The sequence below is a fragment of the Mustelus asterias genome, chromosome 22 (assembly GCF_964213995.1).
Source record: "Mustelus asterias chromosome 22, sMusAst1.hap1.1, whole genome shotgun sequence".
NCBI lineage: Eukaryota > Metazoa > Chordata > Chondrichthyes > Carcharhiniformes > Triakidae > Mustelus > Mustelus asterias.
Window position 1 is genome coordinate 28,092,307 of NC_135822.1, and position 26,190 is coordinate 28,118,496.

A 26,190-nucleotide genomic window follows, 5' to 3' on the forward strand; every position below is an offset into this window, starting at 1 on the left:
ATAATTAAGGACCCCACGCACCCCGGACATTCTCTCTTCCACCTTCTTGTGTTGGGAAAAAGATACAAAAGTCTGAGGTCACGTACCAACCGACTCAAGAACAGCTTCTTCCCTGCTGCCATCAGACTTTTGAATGGACCTACCTTGTATTAAGTTGATCTTTCTCTGCACCCTAGCTATGACTGTAACACTACATTCTGCACTCTCTCCTTTCCTTCTCTATGAATTGTGTGCTTTGTCTGTATAGCGTGCAAGAAGCAATACTTTTCACTGTATACTAATACATGTGACAAAAATAAATCAAATCAAATCAAATCAGTCCCATTTTAGTACTGATATACAATAAGGAAAGTTCTCCAAACTGATCTCCCACTCCTGGAAGAAGCAGGTTGGAACTGCTCTGGAATGTTTTGGGTCCTCTTGTAGCTGTGCTTCATGTGAGTATGGCTCGCCAATGGAAATGCCGGTTGCACAATTACCCTTGATATGGACTAAATATAACTCTGGGACATTGATGCTTTGTCATGGTCTGGACCATAAATAGGAAGTCTGGTCAGTAAAAGGATACACAGATGTGGAATAAAAGTGATGCCATGGTTAGTCTCGGTCATACATGAATATTATAAAGTGACTCTTTCACTATTTTTCAATTAATTTTTTGATTGTCAAAATGTGGGCATGTGGAACATTTTCAACCAGGTCAGGCAAAGCATGGATGCGGAGTGGACAGTCTCCAATTATGGCTAAGTAACAAATCTCAGAGAATCATAGAATCCCTACAGTGCAGAAGGAAGCCATTCGGCCCATGGAGCCTGCACCGACCACAATCCCACTGAGACCGATCCCTGAAACTCCACGCATTAACCCGCTAGTCTCCCTGACACTAAGGGACAATTTAGCATGGCCAATCAACCTAACAGCACATCTTTGGACTGTGGGAGGAAACCGGAGCACCCGGAGGAAACCCACGCAGACACGGGGAGAATGTGCAAACTCCACACAGACAGTGACCCAAGACAGGAATTGAACCCGGGTCCGTGGCGCTGTGAGGCAGCAGTGCTGACCACTGTGCCACCGTGCCGTCCAGTGAGCATACCCAATATTGCACGACATGGTTGAAGCTTAGCACTGCTGCCTCAGAGCACCAGGGACCCAGGTTCGATTCCCGGCTTGGGTCACTGTCTGTGCGGAGTCTGCACATTCTCCCCGTGTCTGCGTGGGTTTCCTCCGGGTGCTCCGGTTTCCTCCCACAATCCAAGAGACGTGCTGGTTAGGTGCATCGGCCATGTTAAATTCTCCCTCAGTGTACCCGAACAGGCGCCGGAGTGTGGCGACTAGCGGATTTTCACAGTAACTTCATTGCAGTGTTAATATAAGCCTGCTTGTGACACTAATAAATAAACTTAAGCTTAAACAGTGGGACGTTTTTCTTATTCCCCATAGCTAAGGATGTGTGCTCTTTGAGGGAAATGACAATTTAGTGCTCATTACTTTCAACTGAATTGAGAGGATCCAGGCTGAGGCAATCAAAATGATTCCATACAGGAGACTTACAGGGCGGCACGGTGGTTAGCACTGCTGCTTCACAGCTCCAGGGACCTGGGTTCGATTCCCGGCTTGGGTCACTGTCTGTGTGGAGTTTGCACATTCTCCCCGTGTCTGCATGGGTTTCCTACGGGTGCTCCGGTTTCCTCCCACAGTCCAAAGATGTGTGGGTTAGGTTGATTGGTCATGATAAATTGCCCCTTAGTGTCCTGAGATGCGTAGGTTAGAGGGATTAGCGGGTAAAATATGTAGGGGTATGGGGGTAGGGCCTGGGTGGGATTGTGGTTGGTGCAGACTCGATGGGCCGAATGGCCTCTTCCTGTACTGTAGGGTTTCTATGATTCTATGATGATACATGGGGATCCGTTCCATCAGTCTGGACTGAGTCAAGTCCAGTAGTTAAGCACGAAAGGCCAGTGTTGAACTCAATGCACACAACAGTGACTAATAGTTGAAAGCACCTCATTGGCCGTAAAGTTCTTTGAGATCATAGAATCATAGAATCCCTACAGTGCAGAAGGAGGCCATTCCGCCCATCGAGCCTGCACCGACCACAATCCCACCCCAGCCCTATCCCCATAACCCCACATATTTATCCTGCTAATCCCCCTGACACTAAGGGGCAATTTAGTGTGGCCAATCAACCTAACCCTCTTTGGAGTGTGGGAGGAAACCGGAGCACCCAGAGGAAACCCACCCAGACACGGGGAGAACGTGCTGACTCCACACAGACAGTGACCCAAGCCGGGAATTGAACCCGGGCCCCTTAAATAAACTTTATTTGATAAAAGCTCCCCAGTGGGTCTTTTGAATCACACCCGAAGTGCAGCATCTCATGCTTACCCTAGCCAAATTCAAGATGCAAAACTTATGATTTGGGCAGGCTTCATACAACAATTTGGGGTTTCTGACCTTAACCATAACACAACCATTCTTTGTCTTCCCTTCTTGATTTGATTTGATTTGATTTATTATTGTCGCGTGTATTGGTATACAGTGAAAAGTATCGTTTCTTGCGCACTATACAGACAAAGCATACCGTTCATAGAGAAGGAAAGGAGAGAGTGCAGAATGTAGTGTTACAGTCATAGGTAGGGTGTAGAGAAAGATCAACTTAATACGAAGTAGGTCCATTCAAAAGTCTGACAGCAGCATGGAAGAAGCTGTTCTTAAATTGGTTGGTACGTGACCTCAGACTTTTGTGTCTTTTTCCCGACGGAAGAAGGTGGAAGCGATTTTGCCTGGGGTGCAATTATGCTGGCTGCTTTTCCGAGGCAGCAGGAAGTTTAGACAGTCAATGGATGGGAGGCTGGTTTGAGTGATGGATTGGGCTACATTCACGACCTTTTGTAATTTCTTGCGGTCTTGGGCAGGGCAGGAGCCATACCAAGCTGTGATACAACTAGGAAGAATGCTTTCTATGGCGCATCTGTAAAAGCTGGTGAGAGTCGTAGCTGACATACCGAATTTCCTTAGTCTTCTGAGAAAGTGGAGGCGCTCCAAGAACCCTCCCCACCTACCCAATGCCCTCACTCTCTCTGCATTCAATTTCCATCCACCAACCATTGTTGGGCTGATCCTGCATCCACTTCATACACAGACCCACTTTGACAATTCCCCCAAGATCCTTGGCTAGCTTTGCAGCATTGGAGACCTACGACAACATGCCTCCGTACCCTAATTCTGCCTCACAGTGATGAGGTGTTCCTCAGGCACAATGAAAAGGTACCTTAGTGCCAAGGTGCCTGGCCAGATAATGGATGTTCAGGCTGTACATGGGTCTGGCAACACTCGGATTCTTTTCACCATCCTGGGCAATGGGTATTGATAATATTAAGAGACACAGAAACGCATACACGCACACCAACTTCTGAACTTTGATAGGGGGTTCCATAAAAACTTTGCTGGATACGGTCTCCCACTCCACCTGACGAAGGAGCAGCATGCTCCGAAAGCTAGTGGCGTTTGCTACCAAATAAACTTGCTGGACTTTAACCTGGTGTTGCAAGACTTCTTACTGGATACGGTGGCACAGTGGTTGGCACTGTTGCCTCACAGCACCAGGGACCCGGGCTCGATTCCCGGCTTGGGTGACTGTCTGTGTGGAGTTTGCATGCCCTCCCTGTGTCTGCGTGGGTTTCCTCCGGTTTCCTCCCACAGTCCAGAGATTTGCAGGTTAGGTGGATTGGCCATGCTAAATTGGCCCTTAATGTCAGGGGGATCTGCAGGGCAAATATTTGGGGTTATGTGGATAGGGACTGGGTGGGATTGTGGTCGGTGCAGACTCGATGGGCCGAATGGCCTCCTCCTGCACTGTAGGGATTCTATGATTCTCTGTGATAATTGCGTGGTAGATCATTCTAACACGAGTCAATCTAAACGTATTTCATCAACTAATCTAAGTACACAGTACAATTCAATCTAAGACAGCATGAATTAATCCGAACACACTGTACAAACATGTGGAAACACAAGCTGGCTGTCAGAAAATGGATTGTTAGCCAATAAATTGGAAGCACATGTTATATCCTAATCTAAAAGGTTCGCAGTACTGAAACCATTGGGAAAGGAATGAGAGGAGGCTTTCCCTGGCGTTGCAAAGCTCCAAAGGTCAGAATATTGGAGGAGGAGATGGCAATCGAGGGACTGAGGAAACCGAGGAATTCCACGGTTTCGAGGCTGGGCAAGAGATCGAGTAGCAAGTCTGGATTTTAACACGGTGAGGGTTGCTGTGCGCAGAGAAATGCTTCTTGCAACTCAGAGCAACATGAGGAAAATTTAGAGGATTGACGGCGATTGTAATATTGATAAAATAGAGAAAGAGAGAGAGAGAGACTATAAATACGGGATGGGGAGTAAGAGGTTAGAGAGGGATCAGCCATATTAAGAGCAAATTTTATTTTTATATTGGATTCTATGCAAGAGTTTATGCGGGTCCTCAGAAGTTGTATTGGAAGAATTTGTCAGAGAGCAGGCTTTAAATTGGCTTGTGTTTTATATGGAACGTTGAAGGGAAAGGAGATGGTGACGCAGTGGTTAGCACTGCTGTCTCACAGCGCCAGGGTGCCAGGTTCAATTCTGGCCTTGGGTGACTGTCTGTGTGGAGTCTGCACGTTCTCCCCGTGTCTGCGTGGGTTTCCTCCCACATTCCAAAGATTAGGTGGATTGGCCGTGCTAAATTGCTCTTTAGTGTCAGGGGGGATTAACAGGGTAAATACGTGGGGTTACAGGGATAGGGCCTGGGTGGGATTGTTGGTGCAGGCTCAATGGGCTGAATGGCCTCCTTCTGCACTGTAGGGATTCTATCATTCTATCCTGTGAAAGTCTTGGCATGCACAAGACATCAACGTTTGCGTCGGAGATGGCACTGGTGATGGAGGAGGTGTGGGAATTCCATCCGGGAGGCAGAAGACTGTTGCTTGGTGAAGGAAGACTGTGACGGGCCCATGAAGGGTAAAGTTTATTTATTAGTCACAAGTAGGGTTACATTAACACTGCAATGAAGTTACTGTGAAAATCCCCTAGTCACCACACTCCGGTGCCTGTTCGGGTACACTGAGGGAGAATTTAGCATGGCCAATGCACCTGACCAGCACATCTTTCAGACTGTTGGAAGAAACCGGAGCACCCGGAGGAAACCCATGCAGACACGGGGAGAACGTGCAGACTCCACACAGACAGTGATCCAAGCCGGGGATCGAACCTGAGTCCTTGGCGCTGTGAGGCAGCAGTGTTAACCACTGTGCCGCCGTGCCGTAAGAGGTGGAAGATATTGCTTCGAGCTGCCAGACATGAATCGTTGAAAGAATCAGGTGATCTAAAGCAATGTACAAAATGGCCAAAAAAAAAACCCATGTCGTCTTTGGGCGAGATAATAATTGTGGGATGAGGAAAGGATGAAGATGGGTGGACAATATGGGGAGGCACGGCTGTGGGCCTGGCAGACAGGCACGCTGTGGCCTTGCAAACATACCTCAACGTGAGTCAGGACCTTTCTTGACAGCAATGAGAGAGAAAAGTATTTCTGATTAAAAAGAGCTGATTCTTATTAAATATACATTCAACAACTTTGATAATTGTTTATAAAATATCAGTCAGCTTCCAAATGTGTCTTCCCTCCCCTCCTCTCCTTTTGTTGTCCATTCTCTGAAGGCCTCTGATGGTTGGTTCTGTTTTTATGGGAAATACTTGCACTCAAGTGGGCGCCATTCATGTTTATGTATGATCCGAAACCGTGAGAGCTGGGAAGCTTCTTCATAGAATCCCTGCAGTGCAGAAGGAGGCCATTTGGCCCATCGAGTCTGCGCTGACACTCCGAGAGAGTATCCCACCCAGGCCCACCCCCTGCCCGACCCCTGTTCATTTACTCCGCTAATCCCCCTAATCTATAAATCTTTGGACACTGATGGAGAATTTAGCACGGCTGATCCACCTAACCTCCACATCTTTGGACTATGGGAGGAAAGCGGAGCACCCGGAGGAAACCCACGCAGACACGGGGAGAACGTGCAGACTCCGCACAGACAGTGACCCAAGGCTGGAATTGAACCTGGTGTCCTGGCTCTGTGAGGCAGCAGTGCTAACCATTGTGCTACAGTGCCACCCTGAAATGTGAGGGTAATTTGCAACCCAATCCGATCGTGCTCTCATTCAATGTCTATCCCTGGATAGACAGCTGGAGCCAAACTGGCTGGTTTTCCCCTGTATAACCTGGCAGCTTCTAAATCAATGGCAGCACCCAATGCTGCCATCTTGCCTGAGACCAGCTAACTCAGTAAGGGTGAGGAATTGGCGTTGCTGGGGTCTTCTTGCTCAGAATGTGTGTGGAAAGTGTTGGAAAATACTTTGGATTTCATTGTGTCCTTCTGTCAGTCAAAAGAAAAGCAAGGATTTGATGGGCAACATGATTAAGCAGGATATTGAAGGAGATGGCATAAGTAGTTCATGTTTAACAATCAGACTATTCTCAGTGGAACTCCTTTTGTCATGTTCATGAGGAAAAGCTTAGTGACTGTCAGTCACTGCTGCAGCAGAGTCAACCTTAGGTGGCACAGTGGTTAGCACTGCTTCTTCACACTGCCAGGGACCTGGGTTTGATCCCCGGTTAGGGTCACTGTCAGTGCGGAGTCTGCCCTTTCTCCCCGTGTCTGCGTGGGTTTCCTCCGGGTGCTCCGGTTTCCTCTTACAGTCTAAAAGACGTGCTGGTTAGGTGCATTGGCCGTGCTAAATTCTCCCTCAGTGTATCTGAACAGGCGCCAGAGTGTGGCGACTAGGAGATTTTCACAGTAACTTCATTGCAGTGTTAATGTAAGCCTACTTGTGACACTAATAAATAAACTTTAATCCTGCGGTGCAGGTTTAATCCGGAATCTCCAACATTGGGCATTGTCAGAAAAGGGTTCTGTTGGTAACGGTTAACACTGCCTGTTGGTTTGATGGTCAAAGGGAGTTCGGAGATCCTGGCCCATTTGGGATCACAAGCTCCATGAGCTGGGTGTGGGGGGTGGGGGGGTGGGGGGGTGGGTGGTGGGGGGGGGGGGGGAAAGTCGGGAGGAAGGGGAGGGATCAGAGGTTGAGAGAGGTACAACCAAAAAGGCAGCACGGGTGGTGAACCTGGATTGCTCTCCAGTGCCCCCTGCTGAAAAATGAATGTATATTGTATTTGATTTGATTTATGATTGTCACATGTATTGGGATACAGTGAAAAGTATTGTGTCTTGCGCGCTAGACAGACAAAGCATACCGTTCATAGAGGAGACTAAGAAGTCTCACGACACCAGGTTAAAGTCCAACAGGTTTATTTGGAATCAGAGCTTTCGGAGCGCTGCCCCTTCAGGTGACTCGCCTGATGGAGGAACGGCGCTCCGAAAGCTCGTGCTATCAAATAAACCTGTTGGGCTTGGCGTTGTGAGACTTTTTACTGTGCCCACCCCAGTCCAATGGCAGCATCTCCACACAATGGTTCATGGAGTACACAGGGGAGAAGGGAAGGAGAGGGTGCAGAATGTACATTGCCAAACAGTTTAAAAGAGTGCAGTTTTAAAAGCATAGAACAAGAGTAAAAGATAGAATTAGAGGGTATGCTGGGGGCAGCTGGCAAGAAGTTGCCTCGCTCCAGCGCCATCTTGAATAACTGTCCCGATGAGGACAGCACGGGGCACGGTCGCAATAGCTCTCCCCACGGCCAGGGTAGCGCGCTGCCAATCATTTTCTAAGTGAGAAGAAAGAAGTCACCCGCCAACGCCCTGGAACTGTACCCCGATGAGCTCGAGGGAGGTATCGTGCAAGAGAATTGTTTCTTAAGCATTTAATCGAAGTATTTCTTTTTATCCGACTCAATACATGACGTGGTTTCATTTATATTTCAGCTTTCAGTGTCACGCTGCATATTTAAAATCCAACCAGTGTAGAAAGCTTATTTATTAAGAACTCTCATCCCCTGCAGCATTTGAGAAAGATTAATATGATGTTTTCTCTGTCTCGAGTCAGTCAATACATTTTAGTACTTATTAATGTTAAGTCCGTGATGCCAGTGTCAGAACTGAAACCTTTTCCTATTTTGCGGGAGGTTCAATGTCAACGCTCTAATACTCTGAGCTGTGGTTAGATGTAGGGTGAAACTGCCTGTATACTCACCCGATCGGATACCTTAACTACAACCTGCAAGGGCATCAATTCAGAAGTCAATCAAAATTGGCTAATGGGTGGGCATTAACTTGCTGGGCTATGAAGGTAGAGTGGGGGAACGGGTCTGTCTCAATTGCTGTACAGAACCAGCATGAACTTAATGGGCTGAATAGCCTTACTCTGTGCCATAATGACCATAAAACCCATTCCCTTTGGATTCCCTGCAGTTAGTTAAGATCAGTTCCAGCGGGTTTCACATCCGGTTTGGATGGATTTTGGATCTGAGTTCTAAAGATAAAAGAATATCAGAGAATTCCTACAGTGCAGAAGGAGGCCATTGGGCCCACCGAGTCTGTGCCATCTCTCCGACAGAGCATCCTATCCCTGTAACCCCATATATCTAACCAACTAATCCACCTAGTCTACACATATGTGGACATTAAGGAGGCAATTTAACATGTCCAATCCGCCTCACCCGCACATCTTTGGGCTGTGGGAGGAAGCTGGAGCACCCGGAGGGAATCCACCCAGACACGGGGAGAACTTCACACGGACAGTCACCCGAGGCTAGGATTGAATCCGGGGCCCTGGTGCTGTGAGGCAGCAATGCTAACCATTGTGCCACTGTGCCAGCCTAAAGAATGCTCTTTTCTTCTGGGCACTTTTCCTGCCATCCCTTCCCTCCTGAAGGTGTTGATTCCCTGGCCCGGTGCCATTCTTTTATGCCAACTGCCAAAGGTACCTCAACCCAAGCAACCATTATTAGTGCGTGAGCGTTGATGGTGAGTGTTGCCAGCTATTAATCATCAGCCACTGGGTTCACCCGGCACTGTGGTGCAGATAATTGGACTCCCTGGATTAGACTAGGGGAGGAATTATTGTCCAGTATTTTAAGCTGGAAAATGGACATGAGGGGGTGTGGGGAGCAGGATCATGTTTAGTTTGTGTTATTGGTTGTTTGGAGCAAAGGAAGAAAGAACAACTTGCATTTATATAGCGCCTTTCATGATCACAGGACATCCCAAAGTGCTCGATAGCTAATGAAGTCCTTCTGAAGTGTAATCACTGTTGTAGCGTAGGAAACACTGCGTCCACTTTGCACAGAGTAAACTCCCACAAGCAACAATGTCTTGATTTGATCTGAATTATTATTGTCACATGTACTGAGATACAGTGAAAAGTATTGTTTCTTACGTGCTATACAGACAAAGCATACCATTCATAGAGTACATAGGGGAGAAGGAAAGGAGAGGGTGCAGAATATAGTGTTGCAGTTACAGATGGGGGGGAGAGAGAAAGATCAGCTTAATATATAATAGGTCCATTCAAAAGTCTGATGGCAGCAGGGAAGAAGCTGTTCTTGACTTGGTTGGTACGTGATCTCAGACTTCGAGATCTTTTTCCTGATGGAAGAAGGTGGAAGAGAGAATGTCCGGGGTGCGTGGGATCCTTGATTATGCTGGCTGCTTTTCCCGAGGCACTGGGAAGTGTAGACAGAATCAATGGATGGGAGGCTGGTTTGGGTGATGGAGTGGGCTACATTCACAACCCTTTGTAGTTTCTTGTGGTCTTGGGCAGAGCAGGAGCCATACCAAGCTGTGACACAACTGGAAAGAATGCTTTCTATGGTGCATCTGTAAAGGTTAGTAAGAGTTGTAGTGGACATGCCAAATTTCCTTAGCTCCTAGTGACCAGATGGTTTTAGTGATGTGGGTTGGAGGATAACTATTGGTTAAGGCATCTGGGAGAACTCCCCAGTTGTGTTCGAAAAGAGTACCATGGGGCTATTCCATCCACTGAAGAGGATGGAGGAGATTTCATGTGAAAAATGGCCACTCCGATGGTAGGGTGCTCCCTCAGCACTGCGCTGGGGAGTGTCAATCAAAATGTTTTGTGCTTCAACTTGCCGCTGATCATTACCTCAACTCACACGTGAGGAATGCACAGATGGGCGAGGTACCAGAGGGCCATTCTGTGCCAATGAACCTGCACCCAAACGCCAACTCACTGCATTCAGGGGTAGCAGGGTGGAGTAGGGAACTATTGGATTGTATCCCAGCAGAGTGAAGGAATGGGAATTAAAAATTGATATTCAACGACTCACCACAGACTGAGGTTCAGTATCCTATTGCTTGGCACATTTTCTGACTGAAACTTCAACTAAACCATCTTTGAAGCCCATTGCAACATCATCGCAAGAAATATCATAGAATCCCTACAGTGCAGAAGAGGCCACTCAGCCCATCGAGTCTGCACCGACCACAATCCCACACAGCCCCGAACTCCATATCCCCACATATTGACCCTGCTACTCCCTCGAACCTAAGCATCCCAGCACACTAGGGGCAATTTAGCATGGCCAATGCGCCTAACACGCACATCTTTGGACTGTGGGAGGAAACCGGAGCACCCGAAGGAAACCCACGCAGACACGGGGAGAATGTGCAAACTCCGCACAGATAGTGACCCAAGCCGGGAATCGAACCCAGGTCCCTGGCGCTGTGAGGCAGCAGTGCTAACCACTGTGCCACCGCGCCGCCCTATCAATCACTTTGGACAATGGACCCTACTTTTTCATTCGTGGGACATGGGCGTCACTGCCTGGCCATCATTTATTGCCCATCCCGAGTTGTCCTTGAGAAGGTGGTGGTGAGCTGCCTCCTTCAGCGATTGATACAACTGAGTGGCTTGTTAGACCATTTCAGAGGGCAGTTGAGAGTCAACCACATTGTTGGGGCTCTGGAGTCACATGTAGGCCAGACCAAGCAAGGATGGCAGATTTCCAACCCTAAAGGGCATTAGTGAACCAGACGGGGTTTTTCCGACAATTGTAAGCCCCTGCTTACAATAAAACATCTTTAAGGACTAAAGGAAATAAGAAGAAACCTCCTTCGCTGAAGATCAGGGAAGGGGGCAGGCAGCAACTTGCGAAAGTTAAATTCTCTCCCTCAAGTGATGAGGTGAAGCAAAATGATTTCTGAGATGCAGCGCGGAACCCACAGGGAATAATTTCAAATATCGACAGCGCGTTCTTGCTTTGGGAATGTCAGCATGGAGGCAGGATGAAGCTATACCGACCCTGACAAGCTGTAATAGTCAGAAAGCGCATCGTTCTCTCACAGGCATTCAGATTCAATATCCTGTGAGGGCCTCAGCCAAAATTGGCTGCCGGTCGGCTGAGGTGAAGAGATCTGGCATCCGAAACGAGACGATATTGGCTGGGAAACGGCGAGGGAGAATAAAGGGCAGGGATAAATGAGGCGCATCAAGGTGTTTAAAAATGATTGCTTTATGTTTCGAGTGTTTATTCTGGTCCTTAAAGCTGGCCGCTCCCCCTCTATATTCGGGTGATTTTATTACTGTGATATTAGTGTTTGTTTCGGTGTCATGGTGTTAGCTGAAAGCTGTTTATATAACAGCTGGCCCGGGGAGATGGTAATTTTCTCTGGGTCTGTCAGCTGCTTGATATACTAAATGCATCATATTGAGAGTTAGAGCTCTTACAGAGTGTTCAATTTGGTTCCTGATCTCGGCACTCAGTATTCTGTGCTGGGAGGGCGGGGCAGGGGGAGGGGGGTGGGGGTTGTGGGGGGTGAGGTGTGGGGGGGTGGGGAGGTTGCTGGGGGGGTGGAGTGAGAATAGTGTGCGAATGTGAAGCCGACATGCAAGTGGATGTTTCTGAAAGGCCACTCCTTTCTCTTTCCTCACGTTCTTGTCTCCGCAGTAACCGCGGGCAACAGGCTGGGTGCATCGGCCTCCCCGGGCGGCAATCTGAAACCAGCCCCTAGGAACCAGGGTGAGGGCGGGCACCTGCCTTTGACTCCAATTCCAGCCCGTGGTGAAGGGGCTGGCTTCCGAGTCTGTTCTTCCTCACAAACATGTCGCAGCAGAGGTAGCCCATTCGCTCCCTCGAGCTTGCTCTGCCGTTCAGTAAGGTCACGGCTGATCTGTTTGTGTTTCCATAGAATCGCTACAGTGCAGAAGGAAGCCATTCAGCCCATCGGCACTGACTCTCTTCTCCAACAGAGCATCTTATCCAGGCCCACCCCCCTGCCCTATCCCCGTAACCGCGTGCATTTACCATGGCTAATCCACCTAATCCACACATCTTTGGACTCTATGGGGCAATTTAGCATGGCCAATCATTCTAACGTGCACATCTTCGGACACTAAGAGGCAATTTAGCATGGACAATCCACCTAACCTGCACATCATTGGACTGTGGGAGGAAACTGGAGTATGCAGAGGAAACCCACGCAGACACGGGGAGAATGTGCAGACTCCTCACAGTAAGTGACCCAAGCCGGGTATCGAACCCAGGTCCCTGGTGCTGTGGGGCAGCAGTGCTAACCATTGTGTCACCGTGCCGCCACATTCCCATCTACCCCCGATAACCTTGCCTAGCACAAATCTAGCTACCTTCATCTTCAAAATATTCAACGACCCCGCCTCCACTGCCTTCTGAGGCAGAGTTCCAAAGTCGCACAACCCCCTGGGAAAGAAATTCCCCTCATATCTGTCCTGTAAGGGCGATCCCTGATTTTAAAGATATTGCCCACTAGTTCTGGACTCACCCAGAGGAGGAAGCATCCTTTCCACATTCATAGGTCTTGAATACTTCAATCAGGTCATCCCTCTGAACTCCCGTGCAAACAATCCAAGTCTGTCCAACCTTTTCTCATCAGACAAGTAACATGGGGACCACTGCCCTGCCAATAAAAGTGTCCTCATTTCCACACTGAGCCAGCTATTTTTCACTCGTAGAAACTGATGCTATTGTCCTATAAAGAATATCTAATCCTGTGAAATAGTCGATTATAGAATCTTGGGGACTTACTGTGCAGAAAGAGACCATTCGGCCCATCGAGCCTGCACCGACAACAATCCCCACCTGGCCCTATGCTCGTAACCCCACATATTTACCCTTCTAATCACCCTAACCCGCACATCTTTGGACTGTGGGAGGAAACCGGAGCACCTGGAGGAAACCCACGCAGACACGGGGAGAATGTGCAAACTCCGCACAGTCACCCAAGGCCGGAATTGAAGTCGGGTCCCTGGTGCTGGGAGGCAGCAGGGCTAACTCCTGTGCCACCGTGGCGCCCCAAATGAACCATTTCTCAGAAGTATTTCTGCAAAAGCTGACAATGAGTCATGCAGGAGCCATTAATCAGGTCTGACTCTCATGGTCCTTCATTGATAGATGCAGAAGCTGATCTTAAACATAAATCTTCCTGTTCTGCCCATTGCGGGTATCATCATTGTGGGATGGAGAATTTGACGGACCTTCTGGGGTGGTGGTGGTAGGGGGGGGCGGTGTGGGGGTGCAGAAAATCCCACCCCTAGTGTTCAATTGTCCTGTTTTTGATTATCTGTACTGGCTTGTTATTGATTCTTACTGTGCCTGATTGATTAAGCCTGGATGTGGACTCCGAAAAAAGTAAACAAACTGTAGAAAGAGCTGGAAGCTGGAGGTAGAAGCATGAAGCAGACATTTCAAAACATTGTGAATAAAACCCATACACAGATAGAAACTGGTGTCATCTGTGCAAGGTTCAGCAAAACGAAATATGCAACAGTGAACACAGTGGGAGGCGATGGCCTACTGTTTTTTTAATTAGACTATTAATCCAGAAACTCAGCTAACATTCTGGAGACCCGGGTTCGAATCCCGCCACGGCAGATAGTGGAATTTGAATTCAATAAAAAAAAATCTGGAATCTAATGATGACCATGAATTCATTGTCGATTGTCGGAAAAACCCATCTGGTTCACTTCCTTTAGGGAAGGAAATCTGTCGTCCTCACCTGGTCTGGCCTACATGTGACTCCAGGGCCAGAGCAATGTGTTTGACTGCCAACTGCCCTCTGAAATGGCCTAGCAAGCCACTCAGTTGCAAGGGCAACTAAGCGATGGGCAATAAATGCTGGCCATTCCAGCGACGTCCTTGTCCCACGAATGAATGGAAAAAAAAGATACGAGGGCGAGGAAGTCTAGAACAAACAGGAATGAGGTGCCCCATATTGTGCACTGTACATACCAAATCAGACAAGTTGCATAGTATCAGATGGAAATGAATTGTTCCATTTTTCCTGCCATACTGTACACAGACGGGAGCTGACTCTGAGACACACACAAGCCACTTGAGGATCGGCCATTCCCCTTTACCTGTTGTGCCTTGTATGTATGCACAAGTTGATTCTGAGACATTGACAAGGTGTAGCGAACCAGATGGAAGTGAGTCATTCTTTTACCTTGGCACATGTACAGGAGGCAACAGTACCAGATGTGAGGGAATTGTTAGCTTTATACCCTGTGCAGTATAAACGTACAAGAGCCAGCGTAGAGAAATGCATGAGCTGTACGATGCTAGACAGCTGGAAATTATTAGCTTTTGCCATGGATACAATGAAAGTTAATTTTAGCAAGGTTTAAAAGCCATTTTCAACACTAACTGCCAGCTGTAAACAGGATCACAGACAGTGCTATATTACTCAACAGTAATCCACAGGAGACTGATAGCTACGCTCTGTAAATGCCTCATCATAATTGCATATAAAATAATGGAGGCTTGTCAGTTATGGCACAGTTGGAATCTAATGAAGGTGTTCAGGGAGATCCTAAACCCGAGGAATAATCCATAACCAGGATACAAGACGCAGATTTGATTCTATTTCTCCAAAACTCCCGGTAATCCTTTACTATTCAGAATATCTTATCTTTGTGGGATTTATTTGTATTTATGTTCGACCATAAGACATAGGAGCAGAATTAGGCCATTTGGCCCATCGAGTCTGCTCCGCCATTCAATCATGGCTGATAGGTTTCTCAGCCCCATTCTCCCGCCTTTTCCCCGTGACCTTTGATCCCCTTACCAATCAAGAACCTATCTATCTCTGTCTTAAATAAAATCCCTGATACATCAATCGGGTAACTGCCCTCGGCCAATCGCTATCGCTTGCCCCACTATGGGTGGCCAAGACTCCAACCACCTCTTTGTATTTGTTTAGTCAAGTTCTGCGATTTGGTCTCCCCAGGGTTTCTGAATCTCTCGAAACCTTTTTCTTAATGGTGGCACAGTGGTTAGCACTGCTGCCTCATGGTGCCAGGGACCCGGGTTCGATTCCCGGCTTGGGTCACTGCCTGTGTGGAGTTTGCATGTTCTCCCCGTCTCTGCGTAAGGGGCAATTTTATCATGGCCAAACTACCTAACCTGCACAACCTTGGACTGTGGGAGGAAACCGGAGCACCCGGAGGAAACCCACGCAGACACGGGAAGAACGTGCAAACTCCGCACAGACAGTGACCCAAGCTGGGAATCGAACCGAGGTCCCTGAAGCTGTGAGCCAGCAGTGCTAACCACTGTGCCATTGTGCCGCCCCATGGACATGTTTTGACCTGTTGGGTATTAGAGGAGGGTCGGGGAGTGGTGGAAGGATTTCCTAGCTGATTATCAGCCTGTTTGAATGGCCCTTTCGTGGCCAACAAGTCCTGGCGTTAGACTCAAACCCTGAGCTCTTGGTCCAGATGTTTCCACTGTGCCACAAGGCCTCCGTGGCAGGGAACTGTGAGTTTGGGAAGGATTGTCAGTGTGAGGATGAGACTGAAGCAAAAATAAAAGGAAAATACTGCGGATGCTAGAAACAAAAACAGAAAATGCTGGAAAATCTCAGCAGATCTGACAGCATCTGTGGAGAGAGACTAGAACCAATGTCTCGAGTCTAGATGACCCTTCATCAGAGCTGTGTGAGAATGAGACTGGTCGCGTGAGAGGTGCCTCTCGAACTATATAGGTACGGTAACCATGCTGCCTGGATTTGCTGCCTTGGGACAATTCATACCTCTTTAACCTGTGATTATCCCTCTCTCCACACACACTGTTTGTACCTGTAAAGACTTGGTTACCTGCAAAGACTCACAATCCAACCATTCTTCACATTCTCATAGAAATCATCATAGAATCATAGAAACCCTACAGTACAGAAAGAGGCCATTCGGCCCATCGAGTCTGCACCGACCACAATCCCACCCAGGCCCTTCCCCCATATCCCTACATATTTTACCTGCTAATCCCTCTAATCTACACATCCCAGGACACTAAGGGGCAATTTTAGCATGGCCAATCAACTTAACCCCCACATCTTTGGACTGTGGGAGGAAACCGGAGCACCCGGAGGAAACCTACACGAGGAGAATGTGCAAACTCCACACAGACAGTGACCCAAGCCGGGAATCAAACCCAGGTCCCTGGAGCTGTGAAGCAGCAGTGCTAACCACTGTGCTACCGTGCCGCCCCTAATTCTAATCTAATTATCTTGCGATTTTGTCTTTGCCTATGTGTGCCCTGTTTGTGAACTAACCTCCACTCACCTGATGAAGGAGCAGCGCTCCGAAAGCTCGTGATTCCAAATAAACCTGTTGGACTTTAACCTGGTGTTGTGAGACTTCTTACTGTGCCACTCCAGCATCTTCATACCATATATAGGTAAGGACGGCAGATTTCCTTCCATAAAGGTCCACTAATGTCCCTTAGGGAAGAGAATCTGCCGTCCTTACCTGGTCTGGCCTACATGTGACTCCAGAGCCACAGCAATATGGTTGACTCTCAACTGCCCTCGGGCAACTAGGGATGGGCAATAAATGCTGGCCAGCCAGCGACGCCCATGTCCCACAACTGAATTTAAAAAAAGAGAGGCCTTCACCGCGGGCATATCAGCTAATGTACAGTTGAGGTTACAGCATGGATTGAATAGTTGACATGAGAGAAAACCCATACAGTGGGATCTGCACACCAATGGCGGCATGGTGGCACAGTGGTTAGCACTGCTGCCTTGCCGTGCCAGGGACCCGGATCCAATTCCAACCTCGGGATGCTGTCTGTGTGGAGTTTGCACATTCTCCCCGTGTCTGCGTGGGTTTGCTCCAGTTTCCTCCCACAGTCCAAAAGATGTTAGGTTGGTCGGCCATGCTAAATTGACCCTGGTGTCAGGGGGATTCGCAGGGTAAATATGTGGGGTTACGGGAGTGAGGGCTGGGTGGGATTGTGGTCGTTGCAGACTCGATGGGCCTCCTTCTGCACTGTAGGTATTCTATGATTCTCAGTGTGAGGGGCAGCCTTTCGGTGGGATTGGAGCTGCCAGTGTGTGATTGGGACTGGCAACGTGGAGCTTTATATATCACTGTACATTCCTGAGAATTGAGCAAATCCAATACAAAACAGTTTAATCACTCAACTGAAACCAAGTGCACATAACTGAAGAAACATTGAACTAAGCTTCACCTTACGATGAATGTTGCTTAATGTAATAAAATGTCCAATTGCTTATTGTAATGATGGTACCTAATTATACTGATGCATTTTTAATTAGTGGTTTTACCAAAGGCTGTACGTGTTCCCAGCGGAGGAACTGAATTCAGCGTGGATTGTTTTACATAACAAAGGGACACAACAGCGGTCAGCTTGTCTGTAATGTTTTGCTTTCAGTCTTTTCCCATGTTCGGGCTGCAGTTTCCGTGCCAGCTTCAGTGTGGTTTTGAATGGTGCCTCTTGCTACCAGTAATGTCCAGTTAAAGCTCTTTGACACTAACTCCTTTAATTAAGGTTTCAGGTTTTTTTTCCTCTCCGCTTGGGTTTCCCGTTTCTTGTAGAAAGGCCCATTGACGCACTGGGTTTATTGCCAATGCCTCACAAACATTGGACAGCGTTGATTTAATGCAGCAGTTTAGTCCTGGCTGTTAAAGTGCTGCTGCTCCAATGGAGGCTCCTGGCGCGATCTTACCGGCCGTTCACGCCACGCTCCCGGGCTGCAGTGAAGTCGGAGAATTTGGCCGCCAGCCAAATCTCCATTCACCGCGGCAAGATGGGAAAATCCCCCCGGTGTAAAGATCCTTCATCCAGAGTCTTTGCAGAGTCTTTATTTTCTTCCCCTATCCTCCCCTGAAACCATCGACTAATTCTGGGCTGCCTCACATTGGGGGTCTGCTGCTGTCATCACTTCAATGATACCTGTCATCATAGAATCCCTACAGTGCAGAAGGAGGCCGTTCAGCCCATCGAGTCTGCCCACAATCCCACCCATGCCCTATCCCCATAACCCACATATTTACCCTACTAGTCCCCCTGACACTAAGTGGCAATTTAACATGGCCAACCAACCTAACCTCTTAGTCTCCCTTGATAGGACAGCCCTCTCATCCCAGGAATTAGCCTAGTGAATCTCCTTTGGACTGCCTCCAATGTTGCTATGTCCTACTTAAGGTAAGGGGACCAAAACTACACGCAGTATTCCAGGCGAGGCCTCACCAACACCTAATATGACGGCAACAAAACCTCCCTATTTTTAAACTCCAACCCCTTTGAAATAAAGGCCAAAATGCCATTTGCCGTCTTAACTACTTGTTGGCCTGCCTGCTAGCTTTTTGAAATCCGTCACGATACCTGTCCTCCAGGCCATGTACAATGTTTTCGAGCATTGACTGTCTGGCCAATGACCCTCTGTTTGCCATGTTATTTCTGAAGTCAGATGTCCATCTGCTCAACCTCTCTCTGAGCTCCATCTTTGGCAGCCGCATCTCAGAAGTCTCACCCTGGTAGGGACCCCATTCTTCTCTCAAGAGCAAGGGACTTGACAGTTGAGTCAACACATTGGACCATTCATCCTCAGTCCAGGCTGGGCCAGGCTGGGTCATCTCTGACAAAGCGATTTGCTACTCCAGGGTTGCAAATGGGGAGCCACATGGCTTCGTTTCCCCATGACAGAACCTCTCCTTAACCCCATTCCTGCCCTTCCACCGTCACCTCCAACAGGAAGCATGGGAAACTCACCGTCTTCTCTGTCACCATGCAGGTATGGCCTCTGTCACATTCCCCCACTTCCCCTTGTCCTCCAAGCCAAAGGTCCCCTATCATTGTCCCTGCCCGAGTGGGTTTGATGTTTGGATAATGGACCGCAGTCAGAGTGCTCATAAAGATTCGACAATTGGCCCTGTTGCCATAGAACAGCAGAGGAGTCATTGAGGAAAAAAATCCCCTGGGATTCCTGCTGCTGGCCACAACCTGGTGATCTCTGCTGGGAAAGTGACCCAGGACAGCATTAGGCAAACTGACTGCACCACCCACCCCCGCCACTCCCCCCGCCACTCTCCAACCCACCCACCACCCCAGGTCTCCCTGTGTTCCCCCATCAGTTTAAATGACTGCTGGAGGCCTCTCCCACATAGTGATTGTCCTGGAGTCATAGAACCAAAGAACAAAGAACAATACAGCACAGGAACAGGCCCTTCGGCCCTCCAAGCCCGCGCCGCTCCCTGGTCCAAACTAGACCATTCTTTTGTATCCCTCCATTCCCACTCCGTTCATGTGGCTACCTAGATAAGTCTTAAACGTTCCCAGTGTGTCCGCCTCCACCACCTTGCCCGGCAGCGCATTCCAGGCCCCCTCCACCCTCTGTGTAAAATACACCCTTTTGATATCCATGTTAAACCTCCCCCCCCCTCACCTTGAACCTATGACCCCTCATGAACGGTCACCACCGACCTGGGAAAAAGCTTCCCACCGTTCACCCTATCTATGCCTTTCATAATTTTATACACCTCTATTAGGTCACCCCTCATCCTCCGTCTTTCCAGTGAGAACAACCCCATTTTACCCAATCTCTCCTCATAACTAAGCCCTTCCATACCAGGCAACATCCTGGCAAACCTCCTCTGCACTCTCTCTAAAGCCTCCACGTCCTTCCGGTCGTGTGGCGAAGATTACCGTAAGATTACAGCACAGAAGGAGGCCATTCGGCCCATCTTGTCCATGCCATCCCGAGGACACCCAAGTGCCTGGATGTCTGAGGGTGCCTGAGTCCTGGAATGGAATTTTCCTGCCCCGCCCGCCACGGGAATCGTAGCGGTCAGGAGGGATTTTCCGGTCTTGGGGTGGAAAACCCTGCCCCTGGGACTCTCCAGGAATTGAACATCATACTCCAGGATGTGGAAAAAAGTCATCGGGATTTTCCTTGGACGTTTCTCTTTACCAGATATAAAAATATTGAAAATGGGGGGAGTGCGGGGTAATGTATCTTTGACAAACTGTCGAGGATCATCCAATTGAGTAACGGGTCATTTCTGCTTTCCAATTGGTGTAGGAAGGCCACAAGGATGGATGTGTTGGCCAATTAATGGCTGGAGCATTGGGGGCAAGTAGTGTGATGAAACCTCCAGGAACACGTTTAATCACTGATGGCAAATCTAAGATCAAGGCTGGAGTCTGGTTCCTGTCCGCCCGACAGGTCGTGAGCCTGGCAAGATTTGGGGCGGGAATGGGAGAAAATGTATTCCACTGAGGTCTGTCCATGCGATTGCTTTGGGGCGCCATTGTTTTAGGGTGGCACTGTGGCACAGTGGTTAGCACTGCTGCCTCAAAGGGGCCTGGGTTCAATTCCAGTCTCGGGTGACTGTCTGGGCGTGCTCGCCCCAAAGCTGGAAAATCCCGCCCGAGGTCAATGGACCTTTTCATGGTCCGTGGCCCGCCCGCTACGATTCCCGTGGTGGGCAGGACAGGAAAATCCTGCCCTCTGTGTGGAGTTTGCACATTCTCCCCGTGTCTGCGTGGGTTTCCTCCGGGTGCTCCGGTTTCCTCCCACAGACTGAAAGATGTGCAGGTTAGGTGGATTGGCCATGATAGATTGCCCATTAGTGTCAGGGGGACTAGCGGGGTAAATACGTATGGTTACGGGGATAGGGCCTGGGTGGGATTGTGGTCGGTGCAGGCTCGATGGGCCGAATGGTCTCCTTCTGCACTGTAGGGATTCTATGATCTATTCTATGATCTAGCAACATTGTCGGATCTCAATTGAGTACCATTCTTGAACTGAAACACAAATGTTGATTATAACAGAAAAAATGACGGAGAGGTGTGAAATCTTTCATTTTTAAGATGCCGTTTAAATGGATAAAAAATAGAGTTCACCAAAAAAAATGAGAGTCGTGGTAGAATGGAACCATGAGGTACATCTTTCACGAGTTTCAGTATAATTAATTGGACATTTCGTTCACCGCTGACAATAAGCAATGCTTGAGAACTCGAGTCATTGTCTTTCTGCTTTGTCAGGGTTCTACACTGATGTTCCATTGAGAGGGAAAAGGACTCTGCTCGGGAATGAAGCCACGGAATTTTCCACACAGCTCAACATCCAGACTTAATCACCCTGATAGCACAGGACTGATCTACTAGGAGGTGGGCAGGTTACTGGGTTAAGCACTGAGACTGACCCCAGCGCAGTCTAACCTTCAGTCCCAATTCGGAGGCATTCCAATATGAACCAACTGATTGTGTCCTGAGATAAAGCAAGGGAGGACTAGGGGCCGAATGGCCTTCTTCATAGAATCATAGAATCCCTACAGTGCAGAAGGAGGCCATTCAGCCCATTGAGTCTGCACCAACCACAATCCCACCCAAGCCCTAACCCCATAACCCCACATATTTACCCCGCTAATCCTCCGGCACGGCCAATCAACCTAACCCGCAAATCTTTGGACTGTGGGAGGAAACCGGAGCACACGGAGAAAACCCGCACAGACACGGGGAGAATGTGTAAACTCCACACGTACAGTGATCCAAGGCCAGAATTGAACCCGGGTCCCTGGCGTTGTGAGGCAGCAGTGCTAACCACTGTACCATCGTGCCGCCCCTTCCGCAGTGTAAGGATTCTATGAATCTATGATTCTATGACACTGACATGGATGTTACCCCCCACCCCTTTAAAATCAGGGCCTGTTTGTCTAGGGCATGAAGGACAGGGAGAAAATGCAGTGAGACCTTCCCTTCTCCAGGGAAGAAAAAAGCTGCTGAGGAGAAAATCGTTTGTGTCCTCAACCAAAATTGTGCTATTTACAGATTGTCCAATGCAAGCTGCTTTGCGTAGGGCCATCCAGTTTTTGACAGACCGCAGATACTGTCTCCTGTTGGGACTGTTCAGCTCGGACTGTGATTCTGTTGAACACATGACGAGATTGATGCCATCTCTTACAAATTTTGCTTTGATTCCACGCAGAACGCACTGAAACCTTTTCTTGGGGCGGCACGTTGGCACAGTGGTTAGCGATGCTGCCTCACAGCGCCAAGGACCCAAGTTCGGTTCCCGGCTTGGGTCACTGCCTGTGTGGAGTTTGCACTTTCTCCCCCGTGTCTGCGTGGGTTTCCTCCGGGTGCTGCAGTTTCCTCCCACAGTCCAAAGATGTGCGGGTTAGGTGGATTGGCCATGATAAATTGCCCCTTAGTGTCAAGGGGATTAGCAGGGTAAATGTGTGTGGTCGTGGGAATAGGGCCTGGGTGGGATTGTGGTCGGTGCAGACTCGATGGGCCGAATGGCCTCCTTCTGCACTGCAGGGATTCGAGGTTGACAGGTATCATTGGAGTGATGACAGCAGCAGACCCCTAAGGTACCGCAGCCCGGAGCTAGTCAATGGTTTCAGGGCAGGAGATGGGAAGAAAATAAAGACGCATGCAAAGGCTGTGGCTGAAGGATCTTTGGCCGAACAATATAGAGTGCTTTTTAGCTGATTTTGGATTGCACAGCGCTGGAACTCTTCCCTCTTTGCATGAGAACAAACACAGCATTATTCTTCTGCTTGACACTTCCAATGGAGTGGGGCCATCTCCTCGGAATACTGACATTCCCAACGGGTGAGAAATTGATTTCCTAGAGTTTGCGGCTTTGCAATTTGAAAGCAATATTTCACGTCCTAGCTGGATCTGTCGCCTGGGCTACCTGGGGGCGGTCACAGTTCAGACGCTGGTTTCAATGAGTTTCGCTGAGTTTAATTCCGCTGCCCCCTTTCCGCAGGGTGCGGTGAGCTTACGGGTCACCGATTAGAGGCTTAAAGGGAAAGTACGCTGAAGGACAAAATGAGAAGGAGGCAAAAAAAGAGAAAGATTCAGTGAAGAGGTGACAGAAGCACGCAGGAGAAAATGAAGGGTGTAATTTGTAACTCACTTGGCTCCAGTTTTAGCCGAGAGTTTCAGCTGTAAAATCTCTCGGTCTTTGGCCGGAATTCTCCCATCCTGCCTGTCACTGGAATTTTAGCAGGCGGGTTGCGGACAACGCGACGGTCGGGCGGGAATTTCCGGCTTTTAAACCAGCGCGGCCCGAGAATTTCGCCCTTTATTTCCTTCCACAATCTACATGCCTTTCACCTGACAGAGGAGGTATAGGATGGTCCCCGTGGGGGAATCCTCTAGCAAGTGGTGGGAGGTCCGCCCCAGCCTGGTCGCAATTGCCAGATTTTCCATGCTGCTCTCGGTCCCACTCTACCATAACCATTTGAAGATAAAGTCACCATTAATCCCAGATGACCATAGGCTGGTGATGATGGTGGTCACCACCTGACTGGTGGTGATTTAACCCGAGGGTCACCACGCCTCAGGTGAGGGGCAAGGTTGAGAAAGTGGGGCCTTTCATGAGGAGCCTTAGCCGCGACAGGAATTGAACCCCGCGCTGTTGGTGTCACTCTGCGTCACAAGCCAGCCGTCCAGCCAACTGAGCTCAACCTCATCACTGCCACAACAATTTACACCTCCTCTGGACCCAACTTTGGTTCATGAGTCCCCTTAATGCCTGTCTCCTCTGACTTGCTTATTTAATCAGTGCGGCCCTCCACCCTATCGTAAACCTTCCCTTCCCTTCTATTCCGGGCCTCCTCTTCCTTGGTTTTGTAATGGCTGAAAAAGCTGTTCATCTCTCACATTTTCCAGTTCGGATGAGAGGCCATCGATCAGAAACTTTACCTCAGCTTCAGTTTCCACAGATGCTGCCTGACCTGCTGAGTATTCCCAGCACTCTCTGGTTTTAATTTCAGAATTCCAGCACTCAACTTTTCTTTCAATTTTTTTTTTAATAACAGCTTAATTACTGTCACCTGATGACAATCTCTCAGTCTCTTTCATCTTTTTGCCCCACTCATATCAATCAAAGTGTTGTCCTGCAGAGTGGGCCTTGGCTTCCTGGTCTCTTGGTAAAATATGATTTATATCATATCTGGTGGTTTATACCCCCTGGCTGAGGGTGCCATAGTATTTAAGACAGTGCTGATTTGGACCAGGGTACAGTTGATACAGCTCGTCCACCCCTCACCTTGCCTTGACAAAACAAATTGGAATTATGACTCAAAGCTGCAGGCCCCAAGGGGCATGCCGTTACTCACTGGCCGCTAATCACTGATTGTCAACTCTCAATTGGTGTTCTCTTCCCTTTTGTGGGTCTTAGAATAGAATCATAGGGCCAGATTTTACCATTGCGTAGCGCCCGAAAACGGGCGCGAAAACGAGGTAAAGTCGGGTGTGAGGCCATTAACGCGATCTGCGCCCGCGTCCGCGCAGATGGCCACTTTACCGAGGCCCGGGAATGACCGCGATCCGATTCGCGCCCGAAACGGGCGCAACGGCGTTTAAATGCATTTGCATGCATTTAAATTGAATTAATGAACTGCCCGCTCAACCTTCTCAGCATTTCCCCCTTTAGCACCACGTTCGCCGATCCGGAATCGCGCCGAAATGGACACACTGAATAAAAGTTGAATCAGGCGCTCCAGCTTCTGAAGAGGCGAGTTCAGAGCTTCCAACGGCTCTCTGACTCAGATCGGTGCTGGGGTGGAGGAAGGAGGCCCGATCATTCTCTGGTGGGGGGTGTGGGGAGGAGGGAGGCCCGATCGTTGTCTGGCGCTGGGTGGGGGGGTGGAGGGAGGCGGGCCAGATCATTCTTTGGTGAGGGGGTGGGGAGGGAGGAGGAGGCGGGTCAGATGTACCTTGGGGTGGGGGGGGGGAAGGAGTGAGGCCAGATCATTCTCTGGGGGCGGGGGGAGTGAGGCCACATCATTCTCGAGGGGTGGGGGGGGAGGGGATTGAGGCCAGACCATTCTCTGGTTTGGAGGGGAAGGAGGGAGGCGGGTAAGATGTATCTCTGGTGGGGGGGGACGGGGGCGTCCGCTGTCACTCTGCGGGCGGTCGGTGAGGGGGAAGGAGGTCGCGATCGGTCTGGATAGTGGGGGTGGCGGTGGATAAGGGGGACAGTTATGTCTGCGGGGGTCATTGCTCCCGCGTTTCGCTCCCGGGCTGTTTTTTCCGCTTTCTGCGGCCCAGGAGCGATCTGACATAGGCGTGCTTTTTCAAATTGTATTTCTCACTGCGCATGCGTAGTTCAGAGCTCCAATCGTTTTGGGCTCGATAAGCCCCGCTCACAGCGTGATTCAGACCTGCGATTTTTTTTCAGGCTAAGTGCGTATGAAAGCAGATTTCCAAGTCGGATCTGAATTGCGCCCAGATTCAGCACTTAGAATGAAAATGGTAAAATCAGGCCCAAAATGGGCGGCACGGTAGCACAGTGGTTAGCACTGCTGCTTCACAGCTCCAGGGACCTGGATTCGAATCCCGGCTCGGGTCACTGTCTGTGTGGAGTTTGCACATTCTCCCTGTGTGGGTTTCCTCTGGGTGCTCCGGTTTCCTCCCGCAGTCCAAAGATGTGCGGGCTAGGTTGATTGGCCATTCTAAATTGCCCCTTAGTGTCCCGGGATGCATAGGTTAGAGGGGTTAGTGGGTAAATATGTAGGGATATGTGGATAGGGCCTGGGTCGGATTGTGGTTGGTGCAGACTCGATGGGCCGAATGGCCTCTTTCTGCACTGTAGGATTCTATGATAGAATCGGGGCTGCTTTGTCCTGGATGGTGTCAAGCTTATAGAGTGTTGTTGGAGCTGCACCCATCCCGGCAAGTGGGGAGTATTCCATCACACTCCTGACTTTATTTATTAGTGTCACAAGTAGGTTAACATTAACTCTGCAATGAAGTTACTGTGAAAATCCCCTAGTCGCCACATTCCGGCGCCTGTTCAGGTACACTGAGGAAGAATTTAGCACGGCCAATGCACCTAGACCATGTGGCCCATCGAGTCTGCACCAACCACAATCCCACCCCAGGTCCTATTCCCACAACCCCACAATTTCACCCTGCTGGTCCCCCTGACACTAGGATCAATT

The 26,190-nt window shown here is 49.2% G+C and overlaps 1 protein-coding gene across 1 annotated transcript in view; it reads right to left on the bottom strand.

The window, feature by feature from the left end:
• The window catches only part of LOC144509980 (immunoglobulin superfamily member 21-like), a 338,186-nt gene that overhangs the window by 182,042 nt on the left and 129,954 nt on the right, over window positions 1-26,190 (bottom strand). The gene's annotated exons all lie outside the window — the stretch shown is intronic.